The following is a 5,419-nucleotide window of genomic DNA, read 5'->3' on the forward strand; positions in this document are numbered from 1 at the left end:
TTCTAGTCTAGTCTAGAGTGCTAATGCAAAACTTGTTCATAGCAATGTTCAAGCCTCCAATAACACACAAGGGGCAGATGTAAAGGAATGTCTTTGGTTGGAAGGCAAACAGGCCATCTAATATAAAATTGAACCATTGAATCTCCAATGCCACTTTTTTTTTGTGAGAAAAATTTATATTTATAATTAGCCCGCTGGACTCAGTTTAGATGATCGCAATTTTGTTGGCAACATCCAAAGCATCATAATCAGGAGCAAGTCGAACATAGGCCTTCTTCTCTCCATCAGGCCTAATCAAAGTGTTGACCTTAGCCACATCAATGTCATAGAGCTTCTTTACAGCTTGTTTAATTTGGTGCTTATTGGCCTTGACATCCACAATGAACACAAGTGTGTTGTTATCTTCTATCTTCTTCATAGCTGACTCAGTGGTCAGGGGAAATTTGATGATGGCATAGTGGTCAAGCTTGTTTCTCCTGGGAGCGCTCTTCCGGGGGTATTTGGGCTGCCGTCGGAGTCTCATCGTCTTAGGCCGCCAGAAGGGGGTGACGTGTGGTTTTTTTTTTTTTTTGGCTGTGGACACCCTTCAGGACTGCCTTCTTGGCCTTTAATGCCTTTGCTTTGGCTTCAGTTTTGTGAGGGGCAGGGGCTTCCTTCTTGGCTTTCGGCACCATCTTCATAGAAAGCCAATGCCATTTTTTAAGATTACAGCTTTCTTAGAAAAAGATTCTCTTAGCTATATTAATTTTTTACCACCAGTTGGAATTGTCCATTAATTAAATATTATTTTATCACTTTGATTCCTGTTTTTCTCCTTGATATATTTGCCTCCTGGCTGTTTTAATGATCACTGGCTATTTTATTAACTATTCTTCAAATTAATCACTTTTGGTAACTGACTAAATTAAGTTGGTAGGAAGAAGAACTTTGTCATTTTCTGGTATAGATTTGGAAAGATATTTCTAATTTCGACACTGGAAACTTACAGCATTAGGAACTTTTACACAGGTTAGAGGCATTAAAGTTCTAACCCTTCTGAAAATTCCCAGGGCTTATTTTAATGGGCTAGGCATAGTCTGACTGTATAGCTCAGATGGAACCTTCATATTTACTTTTACAGCTCACCTTCTTAAGAGAGAACATTCACAATGGAAAACAGCAGCAAGGGTTAGAAGATTTTAAAAAGGAAGCTGTTAGTGCAGCAATAAAATTTGGCCAGGTAAAATTTTTTTCCCTCTCTCATTAGGTTTCAATCTTCTTTAGGATTATGACTTATCCAAAACAGATGAGTGTTGAATCAGAGCTTTCAGTTTCTCAAAAATTATGACATGTTTGTCTAACCTCTATTTGAACATGACTAACTATATTTTGTGCTTGAATCTCAATAATTCTTTTATTAACATTTTTAGAATAAGAACTTCAAAAGTAAATGCTTGAGCTATGTCGTTAGTTAGGTCTTCTAAAGATTTATTGAACTAAAAATTACTTGCATCTCTTTAATAGCTCCATCAGTATGGAAACATGAGCTTTTGTGTTTATGCATTTTTCTTTTTAAAAAACTTTTTATTATGACACTTTACAAACATAACCAAAAGTAAAATGTACAACAAACCCCATTATCCATCATGCAGCTTACACAGCCATTAACTTTTTGCCATTTATGTTTATGTTTTAATAATCATGATTTTAGACATTAACAGGAAGAATCTTCATGTGCTGTTTTAGGAAATACTAATAAGAGTCCTTAATCTCTTTAAAATATATGGCTATGGTTCATTTTAATTTAAAAAGTAGAATATTGAATTGTAGTATTCTAACCAAATATGCTACACTAAATTTATGATGTAAGTTCCTATTTCTGTTCTTTCTAACAATTATTTAAAATATTGGTCAACTATGAAGTTTCATTCTCCAAATGTCAACTGCTCTCTTTTCTGTTTCAAAGCCAGCATCATCAGAATGAAGAGAAGTTGGCAATTAGCCTAGATAGCAGTGGAGATATATCGTCTTTTCTAGAATTATGTTCTTAAATAGTACCTTAAAAGTCTGTAGATAATTACTGCAGGAATCTTGGAAATATTCATTGAGTAAAAGAACTAGTAATTATTGTGCTTGAGACTGAAAGTTTTAGAATTGACTTATACTGTGAGGTTTATATTTGAAATTTATTAAACTCTTCAATTAATTACTTGGCAAAAGAAATATTCCAAGTCTACTATAAAGTCTTTACAAGCTAATAGAAATGTAAACGATTAAAAATGTCTGTTTACTTACACATCCTCTTGTCTGACTGCACCTCCTTTTAATTCTCTGTGGGTAATATGATTCTTTACCATAAAAGAATTTAGCAGAGCTGAGCAAATCATCTTGAGACGCAATGCAGGCATTTGTTATGGAAGTATTATCTGCTAGGAAGTTGGGCTGCTAATCCAAAGGCCAAGATTGTCTGGTAGTTTTAATCCAGTGGCAAACTCATAGGAGAAAGATGCACCATCTCCTCCTGTGTGATTTATATAGCCTTGGAAGCTCAATGGAGGATCAGTTTTGACTCAACGGCAATTAAAGTTTGGATTTAAGGAAGCTGTACTTTAGACACATTGTTATTTTCTTCACTAAAATTTTAAAACATTTTTCAGAAGCCAATTTTAACTGTCTTCCCACATTATTGAACAATCACATCAAATACTATTTTTACTTTCTTCTTTTTCCTCTTCATCAAAATAAAGAAACTTGAAATCATGAGAAAGAAAATGGTCTAAGAAGCAATGAGAAAGAAAAAGGCATATGAAGCAATGGGTATAAGCTTTTTAAAGCTGTAAAATGCCATTTTTAATAGCTTGGCATTGATAGACTAGGTGATGCAGTTAGGAATTTTTATGTCTCACAGTACTCTTACTCACGTAGATGATGATATCACTGTGAAATACACTTTCCTGCTGTGTCTGCAAAGAACTGAACCACATTAGTCAATCTGATTGCCTGAATCTATGAGGTCATCATTATTGCTACATTTTTTAAAAAATTCTAAATATAATGCAGCATGAACCCTAGAAATGTTTCAGCTTTTCCTATCATAAATTTTTCTTCTGAAACATGGGGATAACTGGAGAGAAACTTTCTGAAATTGTGCTGTAGCTATTCAATGTAGCTTTTTCAGTCATTGGCTTGAACTTTGACTATATGGCTGGGTAGAACTATTCTAATAATGTGAATGAGCTAAATCATGTCTTTTGGGCAAGAAAAGATGAATGAGGTGTACAGAGTACTAAGGAGGTAACTAGTCTGTCTTGTCATCCCACTAGGCTTAAATAGAACAGAGGTGGAAAGTGGGAATACTGCTACCAAGAAAGAAGTAGAGAAAGAAGTGTATCCTTTTGGGCCAGAGATTTCTGGGCACGACAGAGACCCAGAACAGAACGGCAGCAGAGGTGGTTGAGAACTAGAGATTGAAGAACTAATGAAGAGAGAGAGAGAGATACAGAGATAGAGATAGAGTAACAGAAATAGAGAGAGAGAGGGATAGAGATAGAGAGATAGACTAGAACTCTTTGTTCCACTGACTCACAGAGTCAGAGCAGAAGTCTTTCACTCAAGAGACACAGTAATTGGCAGGATTAAATGTTATTAGCAGTTTAAGTGTAAGAAAAATATATTATTTTGGTGTAACACATATTATGAGATATCTAAATTGTAATTTGTTGTAAAATACATTACAAAATATGTTTGCTGTGGAAAAATATTACAACTAATTTGGTGCTTAAGTATAGAAACAAGACTATGAAAAAAATATGTTAGCAGTTTAACATGCTGATATGGGCCACTTTGAGGCTTAGAGCCCCACTGACACAGGAGGTACAAACCCTTGATAAGGGAATGTAACTGGTAAAAACTTGCCCGTAAAGCTACTGTGTGAATCTTCATAAGGGAATGCCCATGTTTCTAAGAGTATGTAATTTATAAATTTAAGAGTAAGAAATATATTGGGAATCTGCTGTTAGAAATATGTTAAGAACTTACTATGTTATAGGTTAGAAATAAGAAATATGTTAGGAATTTGCTGTTAGAAATTATGTTAAGAATATTTCTTTGTGGCTCTGGGGCCCCACTGACCACAAAAGGTGTGGACCCTTGATAAGGAGCTATGACTGGTTACTGTCATGTTGCCAAGGAAACACAATTAGTATTGAATATGATTGGTCAAACCCATATTGGTATTCAATATGTCCCAGCATGCCCCACTTGCCTCACTATAATGTAAAGTGGGGAACCCAGAGTAGATACACTCTGGCTGTGCCAGTAACCTTCTTTCTGCACTTCACAATGAGCTGAACGCTGAAGACCCAAAAGCTATTTTTAGAGCCAAAGACCTAAAGGTTCTTTTCAGAGCCAAGAACTCTGGCTTGCACTGATGGACATGAGCTACCAAGACAGTGAAGGATTTTACCCACACTGACGACCCTGGCTACATTGAATTTCTGAACTAGCTGAGAACCCTCTGGCTACATTGAACTGTTGAACGAGCAGAGAACCTCCAACTGCACCAATCACCATGAAAAAAGAAGATCACAAAAGAAGACGATGAGTTGGGATCCTGGAGTGAGTGTGTTCTTCACTGTTGATGAATCAACATGTGATGAATTTATGAACTGAAATGCAGATAATTTGCAATTAACTGTTTAATGCTTGCTATGAATTGATGAATCAATATGTTGTGGTAAATTTATGAATTGCAATGTAGATAAATTGGAATCGATGCTATGAATTAATGAATCAATAAATTGTAATTGACTTTTGTAATATGTCTATGAGTAAATAATTAAGACTCAAGGCTCATGACAATGAAATATTTTTAAAAGCCTCTATTGGCCTAGTGGTAAAAAGCTACACTGCAATCACGAAGTCACACAGTTCAAATCTACGAAGTGTCCCGTGGGAGAAGAATGGACAATTTTGTCCCGAGCCATATACTGCCTCTGAAAATCCACTGCAGGGTCTGCTTTGGGTTGGTACTAACCTATGGCACACAACAACAACAACAAAATGTAACACTTTAGAAGCTCTGGCTCACATTTTTGGGGCATGTTGCCAGGAGAGCCCAGTCCATGGAGAAGGACATCATGAAAGTGACTAAGGTAATGGGGTCAAGTGTGTCAGTTGTTGTTGTTGTTGTTATGTGCCGTCGAGTCGCCTGCGACTCATAGTGACCCTATGTACAACAGCCCTAAACTCTGCTCTGTCCCGTGCCAATTGCACTGTCTCTGACATTCCCATCCCAATTATACCAGTCACTGAATCAATCCACCTCATAGAGGGTCTTCCTCTCCTGCGCTGTCGCTCCACCCTCCCAAGCATGATGTCCCTCTCCAAGAACCGGTCTCTCCCTACAACATGTCCAAAGTATGTTAGACAAAGCCTCAGA

The sequence above is a fragment of the Elephantulus edwardii genome, unplaced genomic scaffold (assembly GCF_000299155.1).
Source record: "Elephantulus edwardii isolate Elephantulus edwardi_28Jun2011 unplaced genomic scaffold, EleEdw1.0 scaffold00312, whole genome shotgun sequence".
Classification (NCBI taxonomy): Eukaryota; Metazoa; Chordata; class Mammalia; order Macroscelidea; family Macroscelididae; genus Elephantulus; species Elephantulus edwardii.